The sequence below is a fragment of the Tachypleus tridentatus genome, chromosome 11 (genome assembly GCF_004210375.1).
Source record: "Tachypleus tridentatus isolate NWPU-2018 chromosome 11, ASM421037v1, whole genome shotgun sequence".
NCBI classification, from domain to species: domain Eukaryota; kingdom Metazoa; phylum Arthropoda; class Merostomata; order Xiphosura; family Limulidae; genus Tachypleus; species Tachypleus tridentatus.
Window position 1 is genome coordinate 47,812,499 of NC_134835.1, and position 17,579 is coordinate 47,830,077.

Genomic DNA, 17,579 nt, shown 5'->3' on the forward strand with positions numbered 1-17,579 from the left:
GAATGAAATCAAAATTGATGATGAAAGTGATAGCTGCACTTGAAGTGTTAAAAAGAATATGACAGCAAATATTAATTTGTGATGTTAAAAAAACACTTAAATTAGACGTCTTGATAGCCTGCTGAAGAAGAAAGGTCTGCCTTTCAAAAGTGCTCAGGTTATAGGGTTTTTATTCATTATAGCACAAATTTATTCATTATTTATCTAAGATGATTATGTTGTTTTACCCACGGTTACGTGCGAAGTTCAAAAACAAGTTTGTTTGCAGTTAAGCTCAAAGCTACACAGTGGACTGACTATCTGTGCTCTTTCTACCATGGGTATTAAAACTCAAATTCAAGCATTGCAACTCCTCAGAAATACTGTTGTATCACTGCGTGAAGAGATATATATTCAAATTTTAGTAAGCACTTAAAATGAAGTGCGTAATGTTTATTATAATCTTTTTACAAAAATAGCAGTGATGATTTAGAAAGCGTTAAGATATTGTAACATTAAAATTTCTTTCACAAGTCCCCCTTGGTGTGTATTCCTGTACGTGGTGAGGGGATCTTACAGGGAAGGTTCTGTTCTTTCAGTTTACCTCCTCTGGGATCTAAACATCCACCCATGTGTTTCCTGTGTGTGGCAACTCATGGAGTGGAGGAGAGGATCCTGGTAGTTGATGAGTCCAACCCTAACACACCACTTTGACCTTGAATTCTTTGGGTCAATTTGCTGGTCCACTCGGAGTAGGGTCAACCAAGTACAAGTGTTGGATGTCTTCAACATGTGTTGTGGACATTGTATCTGATGCTGGTGTTTGGATATAGTGTTCACGAAACCCTGGCATTGCTGCAGTCTCCTTGTTTGACATTGTACTGCATCCCCTCATAGGATTCCATGGTGGGTGGGGTCAGTGGGCACTGAAATTTTAGTTTTTTTATTATGGATACTCCAGTTAAAAATCTTAATAAAATAGTGAAAAAACAGCTTATAGGTAAACGACCACGTTTTGAAGATTCTGAGCAGCAATCCTCACCATCCGTACCACCTGTTGTACCTCATTTTCTTATACTACATTCTCTTTCAAACAAACCTTTAGGGAAAATGTCTCCCTTTTTAATTCAAAAGGGACTATAGGGACGTGCTGGCTCTCCAAAGTCAGTAAAGAAGCTTCGATCTGGGAAAATATTGGTGGAAACATTCACGTCTCAACACAGTGAACTCCTCTTGCACTCAAAGACGATTGGGGATTCACCTATTGAGGTTACATCTTATGCTACTTTGAATTCATCAGGAGGAGGTATTGTCGAGAGGGATTTGGAGAACATCCCAGAGTTGGAATTTCTCGCTGGTTTCTTCACCCAAGGAGTTTCTGGAATGTATCTCCACTTCCAAAGTTGGAAATATGGTACCGACCAATGCCCTCATTTTCACATTAACGTCACCACATCCATCTGCCACCATCAAGGCAGTTTATCTTAATTGCAGAGTATGGCCATACATTCCAAACCCTCTCCAACGTTTTCAGTATCAATGGTTTGGTTACTTGAAGACGTCATGTCGTGTGTTCGTTGCAGTGGCAAGGACCATGCTGCCTACGAGTGCAAATTGGATTCTCATTGCATCAATTGCAATGGCTCTCACCCATCCAACTTTCGTTCTTGCCCTAAATGGTTGGGTTGGAAGAAAAAAGAGGTACAGCATTTGAAAACGATTCATAACATTACTTATCGTGAGGCTCGAAAATTGCTGCCCACCACCTCATCTCGGATGTATGCTGCTGCACTTCATTCCACAACTACAGTGGGAGTGCAGACATATCTCTCTGTGCCTCCAAAAGAATCGTTCTCCGAGCAAATGAAAAGTCTTTTGACCTCCATGGTTAAAAAAGTTGATGAATCAGCTTCAATACCTATCTCTGTTCCTTACATACATTCCACTAAACCCCAAGATCTACGCCCTTTGGTTCCAGGTACAGGCATTTGCTCGAATACATATTCTTCTCCTATCTCAAGATGCAAAACGATCATTCCTTTATGTCCTCAGTCTCTGGAATCTCCTTCCAACAGCAAAGACCTGCCCAATCCACCCATGGAGGTTGATAGACGTCCCTAAAATAAGGACAGTAAAGAAAAAAGACATGGTCGTAACAGAAGGGTTCTCCACCCAATTTGTCAACACGTAAATAAAAATGGCCACACTGATACAATGGAACTGTCGAGGTTTACGTTCTAATCTGGATGACATCAAAACACTTGATTGCTTCCTACCATCCTCTTTGTCTTTCCTTACAGGAAACATTTCTGAAACCTGCCGATACAGTTTTCTTTATACAGAAAGGACAGGTTGTGTGATGGACGAGTGCATTGACGGATGGCACTGTTGGTTGTTCAGCATGTGCCCACCCTGTCTTTGCCACTCGACACACTCCTTGGAGGACGTAGCCATTCGTGTTTCCTTGGGTCATACCATCACTGTTTGTTCTCTCTACCTGTCGCCTGGAGAGACATATGGTCAATCAGACCTTAATGCTCTCATTGAACAGTTTCCATCTACCTTTTTCATCCTGGGGGACTTTAATGGACATCATCCCCTCAGTGCTGATGTTGATAGAATGGGTCACTCCATAGAGCATATGCTTTCTGACCACAGCTTTTCTCTTTTCAATAGCAGTTCTTCTACTTATTTTCATGCACCTAGTCAGTTCTTCACTGCTATTGATCTCTCAATTTGCTCTTTCATTATTTTCCCATTTTTTTTATGGAAGGTTGACAATAATAATCCATGAGGCAGTGATCATTTTCCTATAATCTTGAGAGAGACTGGCCGTTGTTGATGCTGCCCAACCCGCATACCCCGGTGGAAATTGGATCAGGCAAACTGGCCCTCTTTCACTGCTCTTGCAGAACTTGATCCTGCCATTGTCTGTAAGCCATCAATAGATGACTGTGTGGCAGCAGTAACTGACTGTATTATACAAGTAGCTGCTCAGTGTATTCCTAAAACCTCAGCACGTCTTCAAGATGTCCTCGTCCGTGGTGGAATCCTGCCTGCTACATGGCACGGAAGGCTCAAAAACGAGCCTGAGATACTTTTCATAGGTATCCCGCACTGCATCTCTTTCCAGCAGGTCTGTGCACATGCTGGGTGGGTAAGACGCCAAAGCCAGAAGGAATCTTGGATTAAGTTTACAACCAGTATATCTTCTACCACCAGTTCCAAAATAATATGGGACAAGATTCGAAAGGTCAGTGGGCAATATAATTCTCTCCCCTTTCGATCTTGCTCTCTGATGGCCAGGACGTAGCTGATACCTGGAGTATCACTGATACTCGAGGTGAAAGCTTTTTGCCGGGTATCTAGAATATCTGCTTCTTCTTCCACATTCTTAGCCATCAAGACTCGTGCAAAGCAATCACTTTTTTTCCTTTTGAACTGATTATCTCTATGATTATAATCGTCCCTTTACACTGGGGAAACTCAAACTGGCAGTAAATCTGTTGAACCTGACTATGACATGCTGCGCCATCTATCTCCTGCTTATCTTGCTATTCTTCTGATTGTTTTTAACCGGATCTGGAAGGAGAATGTTTTTCCCGATGCCTGGTGCCAGACTATTGTCATAACTTTCTCCAAGCATTGGAAAGATCCCAAGAATCCTTCAAACTACCGTTCAATTGTTTTGACGAGCTGTCTCTGTAAGACCTTAGAGAGGATGGTTAATACTCGTCTTGTGTGGTTCCTCGAATCAAACAACCTCCTCTTGCCCACCTAGTGTGGGTTCCGACAACAGCGCTCCACCATGGACCACCTGATTCGACTTGAAACGTCAATCAGAGAAGTCTTTCTCAAATGACAACATCTTGTATCAATATTTTTTGACATTGAGAAGGCCTATGATGCAACATGGAGGTATGGCATCTTGCGAGATCTCCATATATGTGGGTTACGTGGCCATTTGCCCATTTTTATTAAAAATTTTTTAATGGACAGGATATTCCGAGTTCGTGTGGGTTCGAAACTTTCCCTTTCTTTTCTACAGGAAACTAGTCCCTCAGGGCTGTGTTCTGAGTGTCACACTTTTCAGTATAAAAAATCAATGCCATCACTGAACAACTACCTCTCACTGTTGCAAACGGCCTTTATGTCGACGATTTTCACATCTCGTGTCAGTCGTTGAACACGAGGTATATTGAACAGCAGCTTCAGACCGCCCTCAATCATTTACTGAAGTGGACCACAGCAAACAGCTTTAACGTCTCTCTCTCTAAAATCGTGTGCATGCATTTTTGCCGCCAATGGGGTATTCACCCTGATAATGAACTCTGTATCGGTGAAGTTGTGCTGCCTGTGGTCCCTGAGACAAAGTTCTTGGGGCTTATCTTTGACCGTAAGCTGACCTTTATACCACACATAAAGTAGCTACGGGTCAAGTATACAAGAGCACTGAACATCCTCTGTGTCCTCTCTTTTACCACTTGGGGAGCAGATCGACGTTTTGTGCTGAAGATATATCGTGCACTTATTCGATCAAAACTCTACTATGGATCACTGGGCTATGGCTCTGCCAGACCTTTGGCCTCAAAGATGCTAGACTACATTCATCATCAAGGACTTCGGCTCTGCACTGGGGCTTTCCGTACTTCCCCAGTTTAGAGCTTATACATAGTCTCATGAACCTTCTTTGCACCTCCACTATTTGCAACTGTCTTTACTATATGCTTCAAAACTTCATTCCTTACCAAAGCATCCCACCTGGGGTTGTTTTCCTTCCTCGGTTGGCCATGCCTTTTCAGAACAGAAGGTCTGCCATTGCTTTTTTGTACCTTCGTATCCAGGCACAGTTGGATGAATTAGGTCTGTCTTTGAATAACATTGCTGTATCCACTGGTCAGCCCATCCCACCATGGCTTCTTACAGTCCCCAATTGTGACCTATCTTTAAGTCATCTGAGAAAAGCAGATACTCCTGATTGAAATACTGTCTGCTATTTGCTGAACATCTTTCGAACCATCCTTCCATTCCTCTTTATAAAGATGGTTCGAAATCAGGTGACTGTGTGGGCTCTGTCATGGTTTGTTGTGGTTCGGTGGTTGGGTACAGAATCCCCTCTACAGCTTCTGTGTTCACTGCTGAACTGTATGCCATTTCTCTTGCCCTGGATCACATAGAAGCTAAGCAGTACTCAAACTGCACTATTTATACTGACTCGCTTAGTTCTCTACTGGCCCTGGAATCTCTTCACGTTGGTTCACAACCTGTTCTCACCGAGATTCAAAATCGACTGGCCTATTTCTCTTTAACATCCACTTCTATCAAGTTTTTCTGGATACCGGTCCACGTTGGTATTCGCGAGAACAAGCTCGCCGACACTGCAGCTAAGTCTATCTTCTCTGGCACTGTCACCGCTGTGCCTGTCCCATACATGGACTATGGTCCTGTATGCCAGCTGGTAGTCGACTTGGAGTGAGCAACGCGAAAACAAGCTTTTCCAAATAAAACCCTATATTGAACTTTGGCCGTCTTGCTTCCATAAGGATCGGAAAGAATTAGTTGTTTTAACTGGACTACGCATTGGTCACCGTTTTTTAGCTCGTCGTTTTCTTTTATCTGGAACTGATGCACCAGTGTGTAGTTTGTGTAACACTCAGATCGTAATAAGCCACATTTTACTTTCTTGTTATCGTTATGACTGTCAACGACGGCACTATTTTAAACATGTTCTTTCCCAAAGTTTGTCAATAACGTTAGACAGTGCTATTGGTGATGGTGACACTGTCCACCTTAGTATTGTTTTTAGTTTTTAAAGGCCATTAATCTTTTTAATGCCATTTACATTTTTTAATTTATACATAACACCTTTTTAATGTGGCTCCCTTTTAAAAATCTCAGTTCATCTAGTTCAATTTGAAACTAGAAACTGGACGTAACACCAACCAACTCGAAACCAGGATTGGAAAGGCCAACTTCAGGTGACTAACGCAGCTGTTTGAAATACCCGTTAGTCATACTGGCGAGTTATTATAATTTTGCTACACATCTTTTAAAACCTTTCTATTACTTTCCTTTTTGAAAATGGCCATAACGTCAAATAACTCGGAACCAGGACTAGAAAGGCCAACTTCAGGTGACTGACGGTGGTTTTTGTACTTACCTGTTAGTCTTCCTGGTGAGTTATGATAATTACAATTATGCTACAGAAAGTTTTTTAGAACTTGTGTTACTGTATTTTTTCTCTTGACGTTGTAGACTAGATGTATACATTGGTTTTATGCTATTTGTGTTTTTTAACTTTGTTTTGTTTTGCCTTAATTTCCTTTTATGAATTTTACTAAATTTATTTTTACCTTTTTACCGGATGTTTGGCGCAGATAGTCTAGCTGCATTGTGCCATAAAACACTAAACCAGTCAATCAATCTTACACAAGTATACAGACAAATATTTGTTACGAGAAAGAGAAAATTATTATTTGATTAACAAAGTGCAGTCCCGATATTCTTGAAACTTTCTATGCGTTACTTTCATACGTTCAGAAAAGTTTTAAAATTTCATCATGATATATATTAATTACTGAGCATAGAAAAGCAAATTAAACCTTCATAACAGACTTTCACAGAACTCCCACAGTTCCACCACTCTGAACTATTCAATCTTATCAGTATAGTTACATTGGAATGTATTTAAATGTACTTTAAGTTATGGTTTAGGTTATATATATTGCTACCTCCTACTGACTTTATACTGAAGTCACGATTAAATACAGTACATTTCATCCCAATTTCTTCAGTCAACTTTAAAATCCACTTGTGGAGATAAACATCACGAGATCATAAATTATCAATGTACTACGGACCTGTTTTACTGACCAAACTAGCAGCCCACTCTTTAAGTTCACGTCGTGGGTTATAACACAATCTTAACATCATGCAGATAGTATTAATTGCCACAAAAATAAAATAATGAGCCTCGAAAAGATAAATAGCATTTCATGTTATGAAACATCCAAGTTTGCTGCAGTTTCTGAATTAATGTAATAAAATAGCAAAGTTCGAATTAGTATCTGGTGCACGGTGCATTAGTACGAGCGAGCTAACCTCCGCCGGTACAGCGGTAAGTCTACGGATTTACAATGCTAAAATAAGAGCACAGATAACCTAGCTGCTTTGTGCCATAAAACACTAAATCAACTAAATCTAAAATAAGGGGTGCGATTCCTCTCGGTGGACTCATCAAATAGCCTAACGTGCCTTTGCTATAAGAAAAACAAACACACCTAGATGCAGACTTCACTTTATATATAAACAAAAAAGTTTTTCAGTTTCGATATAAGTTTGAAAGGAACCTACGTTAAAATTATCAAAATACTGACAAATTTTACACGCTCATAAATAAATGTTTGAGTAAATTCAGAGTTACTCGATAATTTAAAATAATTACTGTTTGATCCGTATCATCCCTTTCAACAACGAACTTTGAGAATCATTGTTTCTTTACCATATTAATATTGCGGTAGAATGCCTTAACAAAGTACCTCGTATTCTTAATTACCTTCAATGCGTTTGAAGTAAGATCATGGAATGAGGTGAAGTCCGGATAGGTGTTTTGGGTGGTGTCTATCACCGGTCAGGCGAGTCCGACCTCTTTCAAGGTCTGTATTGGTATTGCTTAACTTGGAGGTCAGAAGACGAATTGTTTAAAAGCTGTAAGATATTTACTGTTGAACATTTATTTTGACGTCTAGTCTTATTTCTGTATGTTTTATTTTTCCCATGTGACGCGTATTCTTCACTGTGAATTGCGCAAGTCCTGCCTGTTCTCGAAACTAGTAGTGAATTCTTGAAAGTGAGAAGAAACAATATTTGTTTACGAAAACGAGGTAGATCATTGTTGCCAAGTGAACTTTAGTGAAAACTAATAAATGGAGAGTCCTGGAATGGCCGAGTCAAAACCCAGATCTTAATCCCATTGAGATGCTGTGGGGTGACTTGAAACGGGCTATACATACAAGAAACCCCTCAAACATCTCACAGCTGAAAGAATTTGCATTGAGGAGTGGGGCAAACTTTCTTCAGACCGATGTCAGAGACAGGTAGATGGCTACAAGAAGCGTCTCACTGCAGTTATTTCAGCCAAAGGGGGTAACACTAGCTATTTAGGGGTAGGATGTCCTAACTTTTTCCTCAGTTAGAATATGCATTTTTGTAGAATTACATTTACAGAAGATCTTAGTCTTTTCTTTAGTTTTAATTGTTTAGTTATATTCCTATAATCTCTCAGTATTGTTGAAATTGAAAATTTTATAGATATATCCAAAAATGTTGCAAAGATGCACAGGCTTTCATAGGGTGTTCTAACTTTTTCACATGTCGGTACGTCTGCGGACCCACACTGCTAGAAACCAAGTTTCGATACCGATGGTGGGTAGAGCACAGATAGCCCATTGTGTAATTTTTGCTTAATTCGAAACAATCAAACAAAGAAAAGATATGGTAGAAAACAACGTCACAGCCGTGGTGGGCTTACACTGATTTGGTATAGTTATATCTTCTGATTAGAGTATGAGACGAAAGATAATACTGGAGTAGAAAGCAAAGCATGTAATTCAAATACAAAAGCATATCTCAAGACGGCTGGTATGGGTATTTAAACTTTTATTAAAATAAAGTAAACCTGAAGATGGATGGCCTAAGAAAGTCGAAACGTTGCCCTTTACTTTATTTTGAAAGCTTTAATACTTATACCAGCCATCTTGAGATGCATTTTTCCTTCAAGTGGGTTTCTTTTCATCACGAAAAGCATAATATGTAGCTGAACTTTTTAAACGTAGTTAAAGATTCTGTACAGAATACCTGGTGTTATATAATGCAGAAACTCACTTTATATTTCATTTTGATAATTCAACTGTGTTACAAGAAACATTTCTCAAAACTGCTGATACTGTCTCCATTCGGCAGTTTTCTCTGTACAGAAATGACAGGTTGTGTGATGGTCGAGTACATGGAGGGGTGGCACTGTTGGTTGATCAACACGTGCCCACCCTGTCTTTGTCACTCAACACACCCTTGGAGGCTGTAGCCATCCGTGTTTCCTTGGGTCATACCATCACCGTTTGTTCTCTGTACCTGTCCCCTGGAAAGACATATGATCAATCAGATCTTGATGCTCTGGTTGAACAATTGCCATCGCCATTTCTAATCCTAGGGATTTTAATGGACATGATCCCCTCTGGGAAGTGCTATTATTGATGGGAGGGGCCGATCTGTAGAGCGGATGCTCTCTGATCACAATCTTTCTCTTTCAATACTGGTTCTTCCACTTACTTTCATGCACCTAGTCAGTCCTTCACCGCTATTGATCTCTCAGTTTGCTCCCCTTCATTATTCTCCCATTTTTCATGGAGGGTTGACAGTAATCCACTAGGCAGTGATCATTTTCCGATCCTTTTGAGAGAGACTGGCCGTGGTCGATGCCACCCTACCCGCGTGTCCCGGTGGAAGCTGGATCAGGCAGACTGGTCCACTTTCACTGCTCTCGCAGAACTTGATCCTGCCATCGTAAATCAGCCATCAATAGACGACTGTGTAGCAGCGGTAACTGACTGTATTACACATGCAGCTGCTCAGTGTATTCCTAAAACCTCGACACGTTTTCCACGATATCCTCGTCCGTGGTGGAATCCTGCTTGCCACTTAGCACGGAAGGCTCAAAAGCGGGCCTGGGATACTTTTCGTAGATATTCCACACTTTCAAACCGGGTTGCTTTCCAACGGGCCCGTGCACATGCTAGGTGGGTAAGACGTCACAGCCAGAAGGAATCTTGGATTAAGTTCACAACCAGCATATCTTCTACCACCAGTTCCAAGATCATATGGGACAGGATTCGAAAGGTTAATGGACACTACAATTCTATCCCCCTCTCGATCTTACTCTTTGATGGTCAGGAGGTGACTGATGTTCGGAACATCGCTAACACTCTAGGTGAAAGCTTTTGCCGGGTATCTAGCACTTCTGCTTGTTCCTCCACCTTCCTGGCCATCAAGACTCGGGCAGAGCGATCACCTCTTTCCTTTCGAACTGACTGTTTCTTTGACTATAATTGTCCATTTACCCTGGTGGAACTAAAAATGGCCCTTCATCGGTCTGCCAGTACGTCTGTTGGACCTGATGATATTCATTATGACATGCTGCACTATCTGTCTCCTGCTTCTCTTGATGTCCTTCTGATTGTTTTCAACCGGATCTGGCAGGAGAATGTTTTTCCTGATGCCTGGCGCCAGGCTATTATTTTACCTTTCTCTAAGCCAGGGAAAAATCCCAAGATTCCTTCAAACTACCGTCTAATTGCTTTGACGAGCTGTCTCTGTAAGACATTAGAAAGGATGGTTAATGCTCGTTTTGTTTGGTTCCTTGAATCAAACAATCTCCTCTCGCCCACCCAGTGTGGGTTCCGTCGACAGCACTCCACCACAGACCACCTAATTCGTCTTGAAACATCTATCAGAGAAGCCTTTCTCAACCGCCAACATCTTGTATCAATATTCTTTGACATAGAGAAGGCTTACGACACAACATGGAGGTATGGCGTTTTGCGAGACCTCCATACATATGGGTTACGTGGCCATCTACCCATGTTTATTAAAAAAATTTTTAATGGACAGGAGATTCCAAGTTCGTGTGGGTTCGACACTTTCTCGTTCTTTTGTACAGGAACTTGGAGTCCCTCAAGGCTGTGTATTGAGCGTTACACTCTTCAGTATAAAGATAAATGCCATCACTGAACAACTCCCTCTCACTGTTGCGAATGCGCTGTATGTCGACGACTTTCACATCTCATGTCAGTCATCAAACATGAGATATATTGAGCGGCAACTACAAACCGCCCTCAATTGTGTACGGAAGTGGACTCTGGCGAACGGCTTTAATTTCTCTCTCTCCAAAACTGTATGCATGCACTTTTGCCGTCGACGGGGTATTCACCCTGATCCTGAACTTCATATCGGTGAAGTTTTGCTGCCAGTGGTCCCGGAGATTAAGTTTTTGGGGCTTATCTTTGATCGTAAACTGACCTTTATACCACACTTAAAGCAGCTTCGGGTCAAATGCACAAGAGCACTGAACATCCTCCGTGTTCTCTCTTCTACCAGTTGGGGGGCAGATCGCTGTTCAGTGTTAAAGGTATATCGTGGTCTTATTAGATCGAAACTCGATTATGGATCAATGATCTATGGCTCTGCCAGACCCTCGGCCTTAACGATGCTGGACCCCATTCATCACCAAGGACTTCGACTCTGCACTGGGGCTTTCCGTACCTCTCCAGTTCAAAGTATATACATTGAATCTCATGAACCTTCTCTACACCTTCGCCGTTTGCAACTATCTTTACAATATACTTCGAAACTTCATTCCTTACCAAAGCATCCCACCTGGAAATGTGTTTTCCTTCCTCGGTGGGCAGTATTTTTTCAGAACATACGATCTGTCATTGCTCCGTTTGGCCTTTGCATCCGGGCGCAATTGGATGAATTGGGTCTGTCCTTGGATAACATTGCAGATTCCATAGGTCGGCCCATCCCACCGTGGCTTATTACAGCCCCAAATGTGACCTTTCTTTCAGTCACCTAAAAAAGGCAGATACTCCAGATTGGAAGTACCGTCTTTTATTCAATGAATATCTTTCAAACAATCATTCAGTTTCCATTTATACAGATGGTTCCAAATCAGGTAATTCAGTGGGCTCTGCTATGGTTTGCTATGGGTCAGTAGTTGCGCGCAGAATCCCTTCTACAGCTTCTGTGTTCACTGCTGAACTGTATGCCATATCTCTTGCCCTGGATCATATTGCTTCTGAGCAGTACTCCAACTGCACTATTTATACTGATTCGCTTAGTTCTATACTTGCCTTGGAATCGCTACACGTTAGCTCACATCCTATTCTCGCTGATATTCGAAACCGACTGGCCCATTTTTCATTAGCAGCTACTTCAATCCAGTTTTTCTGGATACCAGGCCATGTTGGTATTCGCGGGAACGAGCTTGCAGACATGGCAGCTAAATATGTCTGTTTCAGCACCATCACTCCTATGCCTATTCCGTACATGGACCATGGTGTTGTCTTCAAGGCTCGGCTCCGTGCCAGCTGGCAGTCCACTTGGAATGAGCAACGTGACAACAAACTTTTTCAAATCAAACCCAAAATTGGACTTTGGCCATCTAGCTTCCGTAAAGTTCGGAAGGAGGAAGTTGTTCTCACTAGGCTACGCATTGGTCACAGTTTTAACTCATCATTTTCTTTTATCTGGAACTGATGCACCAATGTGTAGTTTGTGTAACACTCAAATCACTATCAGCCACGTTTTACTTTCTTACCATCGTTACAATTCTCAACGACGGCAATATTTTAAACATATTTTTTCCCAGGGTCAATCTGTAACATTGGACAGAGTTATTGGTGATGGTGACTCTGTCCACCTTGATAATGTTTTTAATTTTTTAAAGGCCATTAATCTTTTTAATCTCATTTAAGTGTTGCATATTTATTCATTACACCTTTTTAATTGTGGTTCCTTTTTTACAGTTTTAATCTCTCTCCTTCAATTTGACATTGGACAATGGCCAGAACATTAAATAACTCGACACCAGGACTGGAAAGGCCAACTTCAGGTGACTAACGCTACTGTTTGAACTATCCGTTTGAACTACTCGTTAGTCGTTCTGGCGAGTTGTTATTAAACTTTTGCTGCATATCATTTCACACTTTTACTACTTAACTTTTTAGTACTGGCCATATTGACTCATAACCCGGAACCAGGACTGGAAAGACCAACTTCAGGTGAATGACGGTGGTTTTTATACTTACCTGTTAGTCTTCCTGGCGGGTTGCGATCATTACCATTCTGCTACAGGTAGTTCTTTACAACTTTGTTGACTGGATGTCAACATTGGTTTTTACGCCATTTTCTGTTTTAATTGCCGTTTTACTTTTATCTTCAATTACTTTTACAAATTTTACTCCATTTACTTGACTTTTATCTTTTTACTGGACATTTGGCTACTCATTATTACGATTTTGCGGAGTGTCTTTTAAAACTTTTATTCTTTTACATTTTGATAATAGCTGCTATGACACATAACCCGGAACCAGGACTGGAAAGGCCAACTTCAGGTGATTTACGGTGGTTCTTGAACTTACCTGTTAGTCTTCCTGGCGGGTTATGATCATTACCATTTTGCTAGAGTAAATATTTTACAACTTTGAAGACTGGATGTCACCATTGGTTTGTACACCATTTTCTGTTTTAATTGCTGTTTTGTTTTTACCTTCATTTACTTTTACAAATTTTACTCCATTTACTTGACTTTATCTTTTTACTGGACATTTGGCTACTCATTATTACGATTTTGCGAAGTGTATTTTAAAACTTTTATTCTCTTACATTTTGATAATAGCTGCTATGACACATAACCCGGAACCAGGACTGGAAAGGCCAACTTCAGGTGATTGACGGTGGTTCTTGAACTTGCCTGTTAATCTTTCTGGCGGGTTATGATCATTACTTTTTGCTAGAGTAAATACCTTACAACTTCTTATACTCTGCCTTCTATCTTGACATTGTAGACTAGGTGTCAACATTGGTTTTATACTTTTTTGTTTTACCTTCATTTCCATTTATGTCTATTACTACATTTATTTATTTATTTTATTTTTTTTTACATTTTTACTGAATGTCTGGCGCAGATAGCCTCGCTGCTTTGTGCCATAAAACACTAAATCAACCAATCAATCAATAATTCAACTGTGAAGTATTTACGCTTTTGCTTATTTCTAACTGCCCTTTTTTACTGGCCCGGCATGGGCAGGTGGTGAAGGCACTCGACTTATAGTCTGAGGGTCGTGGGTTCGAATTCCTGTCACACAAACATGCTCGCTCTTTCAGCCATGGAAGGGGGGCGTTATAACGTTACGGTTAATCCCACTATTCTTTGGTAAAAAAAAATAGCCCAAGAGTTGGCGGTGGGTGGTGATGACTAGCTGCCTTCCCTCTAGTCTTACACTACTAAATTAGGGACAGCTAGCGCAGTTAGCCCTCGTGTAGCTTTGCGCAAAATTCAAGCCAAACCCTTTTCACGTTTATTTTAGTATTTAAATGATGGATTCTTTAATAAGTTTTTTAAATGGTCGGAGGTCTGCTTTCGATTTCGAAGGACATTTTGAATGTCAATAATTTTACTGTGTGGTCTGAGGAGGAGGAGCCTACAATTTTCTAAAAATAATCTTGTAACATTGTAACAGATCGAGTGAGATAAGGTAGTCAATAAATTTAATGTCTACAGAGAAAATGGAATTTTAGGTCTCTTTGTCGGTTTGTGGATCGTTATTATCCTTACTGAGGAAGTTTAAAGCATACTTAATAGGAATTCGGAGTTTGTAAATAAGAACAGAATCATCTTATCATTATTACTATCTTAGGACAGGACATTAAAAATGTCAGAGACCCTTTAATATTGCATTTAATTTTGTTTCAGAAAACTTTTGTATTTACATCAAAATGTTGATCCATTGTTATTGCACCTGACGAAGGGTTTCTTGTTCTTAATCGTTTCGTAGAGTTCCTCTTTTAATGTTAGTGCCCTTTGTGTTAACATAACACTTTCGTTCACTTTTAACGTTATCAGTTATATAATGTAGAACAACCTTATGTCGTGAGTAGTGATGAGGTATGATGTCCGGAAGCGTTGTTTAAATAGTATGTGAAACCAAAGTTAACAGTAAAAAAATTACTTTTAACTTTTCAAGTTCACATGCCTTCGGTCCCCATTCGTAAAAATATTATTTTAGGCAGCAATGATAAAGTAGTCAGGTTAACGTTAACCAGTTACAATAAATATAAATAATTTCAGAGTTATGTTGTAACAAATATGAATAACTACAGACTTTTTGGCACTTACAAACGGAACACAGATGTTTAGTGAAATTTTATAGTTGTCTCGGCTAGTTTTCTTATAAACTAATTATTTACAGGATTTCCCAGAGTAGATTGATAAGAAAAGCGTTTAAAAACCAGTAGACGAGTGACTACTGTTGAGGTGTTGTCAAACGTTAAAGGTATTTAGGTTATCGTAAACCCTGTTAAAGGTTACTAAATAACACAAAATAATGTGCATACACATTTACACAAGCGTGCAACTTGTATACACTCCAAGCATAAGCATATCTCGAGGATTTTAAAATTACTTTTATGAAGGAAATTCCTCAAACAGATGAATCATCATTGGAAGAGGTGACATCTTTTTACAAGTATATCGAAAGGAAACAAAAAACCTAAGGCAAGGTCTGTCTATATAAATGATGTTAGCATTGATACCGTTCAATCTTTTTGAATTTAAAGTTTCATTGTAGCAGTCCTAGCGATATTTGTGCGTGCCTTTGTGTGTTTGGTTTCTAACACTATCATTACTAAAATGTTATGGACAAGTATTTGTGGAAGGTCATCGAAATTTTAAGATTTGGAGATTGTTATTGTTGGTTTGTTAATTTATGTTCTGTGGTTTGATTGGTTATACAGGTATTAAACTTCTTTTTTTGATCAAAGAATGTAAACCATTCATTTAAATGTAAAAACCAACCTCTATACATAAATTACTGCCAGTACTGTCTAATCAAGGACTTAAGATCCAGTCCACGTGTACAAAAGTTAAAAGATTAATAACTGGTTTCTAGAAAATCTGTTGTTCGAGCTTAAGTTATATAGTAAATTATTCGTGAAAGCGATTAAAAGTCCGACGTATTTCCGGAATTGGAATCATATCTAACTTTTCATTCATCCGAACCTGCTAATAAATTCGTGTTTTATTTCTGCACCATGTTGTTTTAAGAATTACATTACGACGTATTATTTTATAATAAAATAATTGTAACGTAATATCCGATGAGCTCATAACTATAAGTGAGCACATCTTGAAAACAAAAACAAATTCGTGTAAGAGCTTCAAAATATACTGTTAACTTGTATTTATCAAGTCAGAAGTTGGTCGTATATTTACGCTCTCGACGAGCTGACAGATGTCTGTTTACACTGATACAGTTATCAATGCCAAGAGAGACTTTTCTCACAAGCTAGTTATTTTAGAAGTGTAACACTAGGAGGTGTTGACCTTGAAAGTCAACTCCAAGTTTGGTCACAAAGCCTGATGTTTTCTTATTTTTCTTATACTGAAAGTAAAAAACAAGTCGTTTGTGAGAAGCAACATGACCCATTAACTGTGTCCATAGTTAGTCAACGTTACTGAACTTTGCAAAGAATACCGTATTCCGATCAAATAACTGCCCATAATGTGTTATTAAAGTTAGTTTTAACTATTTAATATTTATTTTTAAATTGACTTCCGGAACAAATATTATTTTTCTGGTTTATAATTTGACTACATATGTTGTGGTACGCTATACCCGAATATGATGTCACGTAAGTGTAACTTGGACGTTTTTCGTCACCTGACCCTAGTCTATCAATTTAAATTATCTCATTGACTTAAAAAAGGTTAATTGTATTGCACTCGTGGTTTCACTCAGATCTAAAGCTGAGCTATTTATACCGCCCACCGCGAAAAGTAATTGTTGAGTATTTCAACCATGCTATGAGCTACTCAGCAGTAACATATGGTAAATCTACATTTTTAATTTGTCATATTTTGAAATCTGAATGTTGTGATTAATTCCTAATAATTTAGTGTAGAATATTCTGTTTGCAAATTGAATTTGGCATCAATATTATTAATGCCTGTTTTCCCGCTATTTCAAAAGTGAATATCGAGCTTTGCCCGTGTGCACAGATTTTCAAATGATGCAACAGAAATCGGCCACCGTAAACGAGAGACAAGAACATTCGGACAAACGCCACGGTTTGCAAAAACCACTAAATTCATAGCTAAAAAAAAGAAGTGAACTCGTTAATTAACTACTTGAACAGAAACATATTGATACTTACGAATTTAATTTTACACATGATTTAAAATGATGATTAAAAGTATTTAATAAAACTCGACAACGTTATACATTTCCTATATTTTATAAGATCCTGACTACCGAGAATACTGTAGTAAAATCTGCAATTACAGCGCTGATGTGCTTTTCTCAACTATATAACGATACATTTCTCAGTTTTATATTAAATTAGCTGGTGTACCCATCTGTTGGGCAGGGGATGTAAAGAAAACACTTTTGGTATAAGAGATAGGAATTTTTTTTTTTTCTTAGTATAATAAACAGTAAAAGTGCAAGAAAAATGCATGAAGGTACCAGTATTATAAAGAAAGACTTGCTGTATCAGTCAATTTCGGTGCAGATTGACCAAGAAATGTGTAAACGTGAAAAGAATGGATGGTTGAAAGGTGCAAACAAATTGACAGAAACTCAGTTTTATATATATTAACCTGAAATTTCACAAAAATGTATTTTTTATTTGTTGTAATACAAATACATTTTCGAAGGACCAACAAACTTGTCCCATTATTTATATCGAATCAAAAATACCTTAGGTATGAAAAAAATATGTGGCCAAATAGAAAAGGATTGAACGTACGACTTAAAATCGAAATT